General features: G+C 41.4%; 1 long non-coding RNA gene across 1 annotated transcript in view; it reads left to right on the forward strand.

The window, feature by feature from the left end:
- The window catches only part of LOC136291323 (uncharacterized), a 32,643-nt gene extending 26,082 nt beyond the window's left edge, over nucleotides 1-6,561 (forward strand). Inside the window, exon 4 of the long non-coding RNA XR_010721490.1 lies at nucleotides 6,441-6,561. This is a non-coding gene — a long non-coding RNA (uncharacterized lncRNA). The remainder of the gene's footprint in view (nucleotides 1-6,440) is intronic.
- The last annotated feature ends 4,530 nt before the right edge of the window (nucleotides 6,562-11,091 follow it).

Raw genomic sequence — 11,091 nt, forward strand, 5'->3', positions numbered from 1 at the left:
GCTGCATGAAGAGGTAATGTTGTCATTATGACAGGTAGACCTCAGGAGATTACGTGAAAGCACAGGGTCTCCTAGCAGAAGCTCCTTGGCCTTTAAATGTTCACTCTCAGATCCTTAGGATTTCCCTGCAGATCTCTGGACTGTGTTATTTTAGAGGAGGTCGAAGTGTTGAGGGGGTCCATGGTTTCCCAAAGGAAGAGCAATAATGGTATTCAGCAACAGGGCATGAAGTTTCTGGACTGTTCGTGAGTATTTTTCTCTTAAGGGAAAGAGAAGGCTTCTGGTGCTAAACGTTGGGATTTACTCCTATGTACGTTTGAAATTTATTTTCTTTTTAGTTCGTGGCTTTTTATACTTCTGAAAATATGGTTATATGTATCTTTTCTGCTATGGGTTCTTGCTTAGGTCAGTGTACCTTGTTCTGTTTGTACAAAAATATTTGTTCCTAATTAAACTCACCTTCTTCTGTTTGTACCAAAACGTCCTGGGCTCATGAAAACTGCCTGACCTGTGAAGCTGTCTGCTTGGACAAGGATTTTGCAGATCACTTTGCACACTGAAATTCGAAATTTCTCCTGCCTGGCTTAAATGGTTAGTAGTATAAATTTTTAAAGAAAATGCCCAGTGTTACAAGCAGCTTCAGGTTTTGTGACTGTGAAACCTATTTGCACAAATATTAAAAGCCACCCAAGTCTCCACCCAAATCTGCCACAGTTGCTCAGATCTCCAAACAATTACAATCTAATTAGAGCCGGCATTCAGAGTTCCCTCCAGCATCTGAAACAAAAGTAATTTAGCGGTAATAAAAGTGTAGATTGGCAGCTCTGGAGGGTGAACTCTGCTTATCCGAAAAATGTACCCGGGGTGGGAAAGAGCTACAAGAATCGCCACAATGACTGAAGGGCCTGACCCCCTGCCTTGAGATGACAACCCCCAAGGGATGAACAAATGGGCAATTTTCTACAGGTCTCTTTACTGCCACTGCCAAGAGTGCTGCAAATTACTGACAATAATTAGTATGTTGTCTGTGGCATGAACACTTTTCTGCTAGGAAAAACACCTGATTCATTGTATAACAATCAAATGCCCATCATGTAGTGATGGTGTTTATGAAGTTAAGGATTATTCTAAATTTGAACCACAGCCTTTGAGGTGAAAGGCTTTATCCTGTTACCAGTCTGCTGTGTGTGAGGCACAGGGCTGTGATTACCAATTCATTTCATAAAGGCCAACCGTTTAAAATTCTCTCAAACTAGCAGCTGCTGGAGGAATGAAAAGCAACTGCGTCTGGACAAATATCTTTTTTTCTCTCTGTGTTAATTTAAAAAGAAACCCTGCAATTCTTCCCCTTGATGAATGAGACTTTCAATCAGTGTTGAGCTATCACTGCTGAATGATAGCTTGTCTGTGCTTGCTTGACATAAGGAATTCTTCCAGTTCCAGAGGTGGAAGTTGTGTTAAAGCTGAAGAGCACCTGAGAAAATAAGCTGCTTCATGTTACCAGTCAGTAGGAGGAATCACTTGGATTTGATGTGGAGGTGGGCTCTAGATGCACCTGTTTCAGCAGGGGTGTTGTATTTGATGATCTTCAGAGGTGCTTTCCAACCACAACCATTCTGTGAAAAGAACTGGCTTGCCTCAGTTTCTTGTGGTGCTACTGGATTCTTTTAAGGCTGTCATTTATAACCAAAGGCAGAGGAAAGAAACCCCTTCCCATTCCCCTTCCCTAAATTTTGTACTCTAGAATACTGAATTATAAGATAGAAAGGATCAACCAGTGACTTCTGAAAACTGACAAGTCTTCGCTTTCCTCCAGCCAAGTTAGCATATGCCTTACTGCAGCAGGCAAACCTTAATTCAGTTGGCAGTAGGATTACAGCAGGTATATTTACCCTCGAGAACACTCACTTTCCATTTATAATTATCTTCTCTGCTGAGTCAGGAGGGAAATCAAAATTATCCTCTGTTTTAGATTACGTTTTCCTTGGACTGACGTGAAAGTTCTGGGTGACATTGTCAAAAGCATCCAATTTATGTAGGATCAAAAGACTGTGGCTTTCAAGATCATCTGCTCCTCAGATGTATAAGGGACATTAGAAAAACAGTACCTTTGGTTTCTAATGTTGAAGATGGAGACATAGATGGAAGGTTGCTGCTTCTATTGCTGTTAGTATTGGATAAGATCATAATTTATGTTTTCAGATGAAGCTTTGAATGCAATAATCTTATGTGATCTAACTAGAAACCAAGTTGCCCTTTGGGGCAGGTTTCAGAAGTGTATGAGTGTGCACTAATAGTTCCACTGTAATTTTTTTCTTTGTCCCTCTGCAATATGTATTTCTGGCAGCCACAATCCACTCCAGAGGATGAAGAAGAAGGTAGGAGGCTTTGTGGATGCATGTGAGAAAAAGATTTTTTTCTGGGAGAAGTTGTAGTTTGGGTTTTTTTTGTTGTTGTGTTGCAAGAGGACATGAAAGAACCACACTCACCTCTCAGGTTGAGAGATGAAAAGGAAAAGCAAAGTTAATTTGGGGGATCTCAACTTATATAGTTCTTGGGATTTGGTCAGGGATCGGGGGGACGAGAGGAACACCCCTCTGACCCCAGTGGTCAACTCAGAAATCCATCAATTTGTTCTTCCCCCTAGAAAGAATGCATGTTTACAAAACATCAGTCTTTGTTTATCTTACAATTCCTGAGAAAACTTCAGTAGAAATGAAAACAATCAGAAGGCTAAAAAACCAGGGCAACATTGTTGTTGTTGTGGTGGTGGTTTTTATTTTTTATTTTTTCTCTGTAACATTCTTCTCATCTGCAAATTACTCCTTCCTGTTTGAAAACTGTGTAAGCAAGATGCTTTTATGCCTCCTTCATCACTTCCACTTCCCCTCCAAGCAGATTCAGACAGAGGATGTCCCTCTGAGGATGTCATTCCAAGGAGTATGTATGCCAACAATATCCATGCCTCAGTGATCTAGAAATATTATGCTAACCCACTCAAAAGCCAAAGCTGTTTAGAGCAGTTGTACCTAGAGACTTGCAGTAGAGGTCCTTTTCTTTTCAAGTTCTGTTCCCTCATCCCTATTTAAGAAAAAGCAGAATTCTGTGAACAGCTATGACAGACAGCAACCTGTCTCCTCATCTGACTGCATGGAGCTATATCCGCAATTTGGCCCAGCATCTAACCCAACACCTCATGAATCTCACCAAAATACAAGATAACAATACAGATGGAGTAAGATAACAATACAGATGGAAGCATTTAAGTTAGTATATGTATGTAGAGTAATTTGGGTTGATAAATGCTGCAGAAGTTTAAAGCACTATTTTGTCTCACGCTCACATGAACTTACATTCCTTGGTTTTCTATTTTGTTGTGTGAATTAAGTTATAGCAGATCTGTCTGGAGCACCCATTGAGGCTAAACAGTGGTGCTTCATTGTTTAATATCATCTGCTTTACTATGGGAATTCAAATAAAATTTGACCTAAACAAGGCAGGCCTTCCTGCTATTTTTAGAATGTTATGCCATATCCTGTGTCCACGTTTCACAGGCTGGTGTGTAATTAATGATGTGTGTCCTTCCTTCTCTTGTTAATTGATGCACAAGCTTTTGGGAGGTTTAAAATCATGCAGAAATGTGAAAAGTGGAAAAGAGAAGAAAAGGAAAAAAAGAATCTGCATGCCTTGATACCACAGTTGAAGTGGGAGCAGGTGTGGGCTGCTCTAGGCAAGTTCAGAACTGCACTGCCTCACAGCATTGCTGGGATCCATGAGCTTTGAACATTGTCTGGCTCCAATGCCTCCATGATCCCGTTCAGAGAAGTTTTTTCAAATGTGTCTTTTCCTTCTGTTGCCCCTTGCCCTGGCATCTGGCAAGAGGGCAGAGGAGCCTCTCCTTCAATTTTCTCCTGAGTGATCTCCATCTCACCGTTGTTCGCTTTCAGGTTGGAGGCAGGTGTGCAGGAGACCATAGGTTCCTTTAATCCCTATTAAGAACAGCAGATCACAGTTGCCCCTCTGGCCTTGTTCCCTATGACTATGAAACTAGCTTTAGCAGCAGAGAGATTTAATCTTTCTAGTGGAAATGTAGTGCTGGTCAAAGGTCTGCACTGCATCTTTTAGGACAGTTTCTTAGCTGTGTGAAGTTAATTGTGAGGCAGTGTCCGTTCCAAGTCACAGATTTTGGCAGAAGGCTTGTGCTACACTCTTGCCTTTCTGCAGCTCCACTCCCTTCCCTGGGAGAGATCTCAAAGAGGAAAGCCACAAACTATGCCAGACGTGCAAAGAGGCCTCCAGCCCTTCTTAGAGGCTCCTGTATTTGCCTGTCTCCTCTTCCCATTACCTATCTGGTGACCAGAGGGAGGGAACAAGCAGTTCTGGGATGCACTGCAAGCTGCATGGAGATGATAAGCAGCTCTGTTTTCCTTTGTTACCTGTAAAACCTACCTGGTGCAGTCTGTCAGCTGTTTCAGGTGCTCTCTGAGAGCCCAGACGAGGATGAGCTAAGGTGTCTATACTACATAGTACTCTGGCTGTACCCTTGCCAGTGCCTGCAACAGATAGGACAGGCTGATAGGAAGCAGCCAGTCACTCCTTCGGCAGTTGCTGCCCAGTTTTATTCCTCCATCTTCAGTTAATTTAGATCATACCTTAAGTGCGTCCACAACTACGTTTAAGCAAAAGCTGTTACCATAGTAACACTGGAGATTTTCTAAATGCAGTCTATGATGTAAACAACTAAAATGACTGTCACCCCAAATAGTTTATTTCCTCTGTGTAGTTTATTGAGTATTTAAATATGTTTTGGCACACACAGGTTTATCACTTCTGAGTATAACTTGGAGGATAACACATCTTTTCTTACTGCTTCCATTTCAGCGGATCTGTTTCCATGTCAACAGCTCACATTGATAAAGAATTGACATTCTGACTGCATTTGGCAGTGTAGGATACAAGGTGACAATTAAAATAAATCAATGTTTCTAATGATGCTGATGTTAAAACCATGCCAAAATACTGGGATTCCTGTGAACAGAAGGCAGAGATTGCTTCTTCTAATCTGCAGACAGTGAGGCAGGAATTCTCATGGGAACAGACTTTCTTTGCAAGGTTTTTAAGCCTTCCTGCTTACAGATGCAGAAAGACTGGGAAAGCAAACTCGCTCACAGAAAAATGCACCTAGCACTCTATGTGTATGTGCACATGTGTGTTTGCTTTGGCTCATTCACTTCTAATCTAGGTGAGGTCTAGGAATGCATAAAGCATGTAATAAAAAATAGAATGCACTTCTTGGATTAGAAACTTGTTCTGAGCCAAGTTTCTCACAAAAACTGTGGAGCAGGTGCCCCCTCTTTCCACTCCTGATTTCCTTGTAGTGAATATATGTATTGAAATTACTGAGGCACAAGAAGCATCGAGAGCCAGGGGAGCGTTTTTTAAGCTTGCAAGCCTGTTCAACGGACTGGCCTTTCAAATTGTGTATTTTGGGGAGGCTTTTCTCTGTCTCTGTGGGCAGCATGTAGATACATAGTTGTCACTGTTGAGGTGTCATCACTGTGCTTGGTCTCCTTTAGTTCATAAGGGCTGAGATTAGTGTCCCAATGTATTAAGCACCCCAATTATACATGGTATGAGAGACAGAAACATGACCCCCATTTTACAGGGGCAGAGAGGGATTGAAAGAAGTTTTTCAAAGCTGCAGGTTGGATTGGGTGCTTCCAGGCGGTGCAAGCTCCCTACCTATGGCTGGGATACCAGAAAATCCTTTATCTGGTATTGGCTCAGAGTCATACTGAAGTCTCATGGCAGACGTGGAAATCCAGCTTAGCTCTCCCGACTTATAATGTACTCACCTTCAAGGGCGAGCAAAAATTTGGGAAAATATTTCCATGGAGGCATTCAACTTGTCTGAAGGTACTCTGTCAAGTTTGAAGTAGGTTTAAAATCTATAATTTCTGTTGTATCTGGGGACTATAAATGCCTTCTAATGTTAGGCATGTAGATGATGTGCCCAGTGATCTTAGTTACTGTGGATTCTCCTGCAATCCAGTGAAAAGAAGTAAGTTGTGTCCAAGCAACAGTTCATATCACCTTCAGCATATATCTAGCAGTGCCTGATACTGCTTTGTGAATGTGTAAATTCACTTGTTACATCTTTCATATTATGGACATACATAATTTTTGTGGGTTTGACAAGTGCACAAATTTACTTTGCCTAGTGCAGCTTCTATTTTTGAATGAAATTCTTAGGTGTTGTTTTAGAGAAATGAATATAAAAGCAGAAATACCAGTAAGAGTAATGTGGTTCCTGGTGCCACTGAGTATACCAAAATCTAGTGAGATTTGCTCTTGTACCCAGAATGAGTCATTTGTGTAATGGACAGTGGAGATGTATATAATAAATCCCTCACATGTACTGATGACAATTTTATTTTCAGATTGCATTCTTTGGAGCATCTCTGGGCACTTCAGAAGAATTAGTGGATTATGCTTCACAGGAGCCCATAAGATGCTAAGTATTATTATTATATTTTGTAAATGTGAAGGAATTGTGTTTTATTAATAAACAGAGAACTTGCAAAATTAGTCAAGTCCATGGCAAATAGCTTTTCCCTATAGAAAAATCCCACTTTTTCAAATACAAGACATGTGCAATGTTTATATTTCAGTAAATGAGCCATTGCTGAGTGACTTTAATTTGATTGCTCAGGAGTGAGACACTTTTAGGACATACCCTGCGAATGTCACTGAAGTGCTGTAGCATAAAAAATAGATTGCAGCTGAGACAGGATGTGCAATCTCTGTTCTTTGGTCTTGACTATTGGCTGTAGCTGACAGCAGAAGAGCAGCTGGTTAGATGGGGCTGCACAATAATTAGGTCTAAGAAGATTCAGCCCTCTCTGTTGAACTGCTGTTGGCCTTCCTTACTGTATTACCTCATCTCCTGGCTGCAGGGATTGGCAATCCTTCAAGGAGGCATGCACAATATTGTTTTCCCCCACCTTGAGTTAGAGGTATAAGAGTAGCAGGAACTGTCTGTGCTGCTTCTCAGAGATTGGGCTGAGTGAGGGGTCCTTTGAGGGGGTAACCTCTAGCACCTGTGGGTTTGGTTTTGAAGGGCACCAGGGTCAGGCAGGTGTCCCTTCTGGTGCCACAGCTTTCAGTACCTGGCTCTGCCTGAGTTCTGGTATCTCTACACACTAGAAGATTTTACCACACACTTGTGGATGTTCATTTTCAGGCTAAGTTTCAGTACCTATAGCCATTGTTGCACGGAGACATGACTAGCCATATGGTAGTGCTGCTTCTACCCATTTTATTACCTAAATTTAATTAACAGGCAATTATAATATCTAGACAGACAAATACAATAATGTACTGTTGTGCTTCATTGTAAATAATGTCTGTAGTAGCCAAAGCAATGTTATTTGACTTACACTTAGATGTGCTTGACATATGCCATCTAGAGTGAGATGAACATGATGCCTAAGTCAAACTCTGTAGTAACATGTGGTCCCTGTTGCTCAAAAGCTCTGGAAACCCGTCCATAATCAATAACAGTAAAGTTCTAAAGAATGAAAGGGTGGTCTTAATCATTTATATATGAGTTAATGCAATCCAGAAGAAATGCATAACCAAACACAGAAAGAAGCTGAAGAACAGCTATAACTTAGTCCAAGAAATTCTGTGCTAAAGACCCTGACTTTAGTAAGACCATAATGCCTAAGACACAGCTGAGAAACCTTTGTGCAAAACAGAAGGAATATATGAATTAAGGATGTTAAATGGTGTTTGTCTGTAATTGGATACAGCAGAAATGCCCTGAAAATGTTAACCTAAGTATGTCCAAATCTGAAAATAAAGTTTCTTCTTTCTGCCCAAAATTTCTTCTAATTTTGCGGAGGTGCACTTGTGGACCACTAATCGGAAAAAACCCTACAATTCTAATAGCTGAGCAAACCCTGTTCCAGTTCATCTCTAGAAAGTGGGGGAGGAAAGAAATTAGTTACAACCCCTGATGTAAGGGGAAAAAAAAAAGGATGGGAAATAATAAGTAAAATTAGTTTTCCTAATAAATCAAATATATTACACTTCTGACATCTGCCCTTCTGAAATAAAAGAAAGCAAGATGTTGTCAGGGGCAAAATACTACATTGTTGAATTTTAATAGAATTGTAAACCCCATTCCTCAGCCTTTGTGAGGATGTAGTGAAAATGCAAGATGCTACTCACAGTTCTGCTCGGTTTCATTCAGTGTCAGAGTTGCCTTTTGTTGTCAGTGGGGTGCAGTTCCTATGGAGTGAAACAGTGCATACAGCATGGACTAAAGTGCCTCAAAACAGCTGTGTGCTGCCTTAGGCAGTACCTCAGTGGTTAACAGGGATAATGAATGTGCACACTAACAACAGTGAACAGAGACAGTTTAAGGATCAAGACCAAAGGTTACTTTTGGGTAAAAGAGAGAAGAAGGTGAAAATATCAGGTGTGCAGGAATACAGTATTGTAAGCAGATTTAGGACCTTGGCAAAAAAGAAAGACTCTTCTTCCTCTGCTGTTACTTTGCAACAAAGGTTTTAACCTGAAACATAGGTAGCTAAAATACTGCTTCAAGCTGCCTTAAACTTCACAGAGACTCTCTTCTGCTGAGGGCTGGGCAGAGCAGAAGGGAAGAGTAGTAACTCGGGCTTACTGAGAACTAGTGGGGCTTTCTGCTGAGGCACACATTCCTGAGCAGTCACTTTGCTACCTTTTAAAAAGGATAGGGATGCTCCTCAACTCTTCGTGCTGCTGCGGGTAGTTGTGCAGGCACAGAAACCTCATACCAGAGAGAATGCTGCAGTTTCAGTAGTAATAGGGTTTTGGCCAAAAGGAGAGTGAAAGAGCATGCAATACCCCATCTTCTTCTGCTGTCCTGGGTGCGCCAGGTCTTCCTGCTCTTTTTCTAGTCCACAGCAGAGGAGCAATACAACAAATTGACTGCTTGCTCCATTCTCTCTCCTGTAGCTGTAAGATGATGAGCTGTTGCTACCACTGGAAGAGTGGCACTGAGTCTCTGGTGACAAAGTGAGCAGGTTCCAGTGACTGGCAAGTGCATACTGCAGCAAAAAGAATATTCCAGGGTGTCAGAAATATCTCACCTTGGTTCTGTGTCTGGATGTTTAAACGCTGAGTCAGCATCTCAATGCACTGTGTTATTCTGGAAGAAAGTTACTCCATTTACTCCTCAGGTTCCTAATTGCTGGGGTCAGAGACTGGCCTATAATTGCAGCTGTCAGCTCACTGTTAAATAGAGAGATGTAAAATACCTCCTTGCACATAATTTATTAACGTTTAAAACCCATCAGGGGACATATAAAACATTCCTTTTTTTGTAACATTTATAAACTACTGAGAAGCACAGAAATATTCCCCTATATTAATTACCGTAATTTAAGTGATGTCCATGGAGGGCTGGTGAGCACAGCAGCTATGATTCTGCCTCACAATTCTTTTATTTCCAGGCACTGAGGTTCCCCTGAGCCCCTTCCAGCTGCAAATTCTCCTGGCATGAAGCAGGGTAATGCTGGAGGGTGAATGTATTTTCAGACCATGTATACATGAGGGAATAGCACAAAGATTACTGGTAAGCCTGCTTAGTTAAACCACTGGAAAATGTGGCACAGACAGTCTTATTTCATCTGGTCACTTCTTTTAGATTTGGATTAGGTTTGAAATCAAGTAAACTCCCATTTAACATCTTTAAATAAAGATGTATGAAGGCATTCACATCAGTTTAACTTGAATTGTTTCAGTCAGATTTAAATGAAACTGGTGAAGCTTTCTTGTACTAAGGTGACCTCAGTAAATACAAATTTCTGTCTCTATTCTACAGACCAAAGGGGCTGCAGCTCTTCTGGGTTTTCTCAAGACATAATTTTAGTCACCTATGCCAAAAGCCAGTGGGAATTATAAACTTTGCTGGATGAGGGTAAATCAAGTGAGGGACCTATAGTAGTCAGGAAAGGAACATGAAAGAAGGCAGCTTTACTTGTCACTTGATGAAAATGAGCACAACAGCTTATTTCAACTGCTCCAGGCCTAGTGCTGTGAATGGTTGGGCCTGCCATAGGCCCTCAGTGTCTTGTTATTGTCAGAGTATCCAGTGGGGCTAGCACAAGCACACATGAGGTAGTCCAAATGATGCATCTGACAGGGGAAGGGTTAGCCTGCAACATGTATAGACAGCAAATTCCCTTTAGAGCATTCACTCCTCTGCTCGAACAATACAGAGCTCTTGGTACTTGTGTGTGAGAGCAGGAGAACGGGCAGGTACCTATTCCCATTGGGTTATTTCAGTCAGCTGATGCAAAGTAAGAAATGCAGCTACTTTCAGTCCATGAAACCTTGGTGGTGGGCATGTTCTCCTGCACCAGTGTGACATTTGGAGAATGGAGTATGTTACGCTGAATGTCGTCTTGAGTTTCCCCCATGAAATAATTTGAAGAATCTTCCCCAGCTGCACATGCTGAGCTGTGAGAATTGTTGCTGAAAGCACATAATGTGGCGTATTCTTAATTTTAAATTATTCAGTCATGGAGAAGTGCTATAGAATTGCTGTAGTTTTGAAGGGTGAAGATATGTGATTTTCTTCGTCAGAGGTGAAGCCATATAAACACTGCTTGTCACTTTCTTGTTATGCACTTGCTGTGTTACCTGTGTTTCAGTGGGTGTCCCAAAACAGTGATGGAAAAGCACTGGATTTAAGGTAGTAGGGTTCTTGAGCCAGAGGGGAGCTGATTAGATCCAGTGCCTGAAGGGGAATTCTTCTGCAGAGGTATTCTTCCCGTTACTGTGCTGCTAGGCCATATATCATTGGAGGGCTGAAATTTGTTTTTATCAATTCAGAAACAAGGTCTTACATCTGTTCCTAATTACAGGTAGGGGTCTCAGAGGAGGTCTGAGTTCCCGTGTATGTGGATATCAAAATGCCTAGCTCTCATTACTTGAATAGGTAAATAATTTTATTCATCATCTGTGCAGGGACATAGGAAGTGTAGCCCAGGAGATGTTAACAATTAACAGCAATCTCATCTGCGTTACTGGCTATCA

The sequence above is a fragment of the Chamaea fasciata genome, unplaced genomic scaffold (assembly GCF_029207755.1).
Source record: "Chamaea fasciata isolate MVZ Bird 193981 ecotype frontalis unplaced genomic scaffold, bChaFas1.0.hap1 SCAF_6, whole genome shotgun sequence".
NCBI classification, from domain to species: Eukaryota; Metazoa; Chordata; class Aves; order Passeriformes; family Sylviidae; genus Chamaea; species Chamaea fasciata.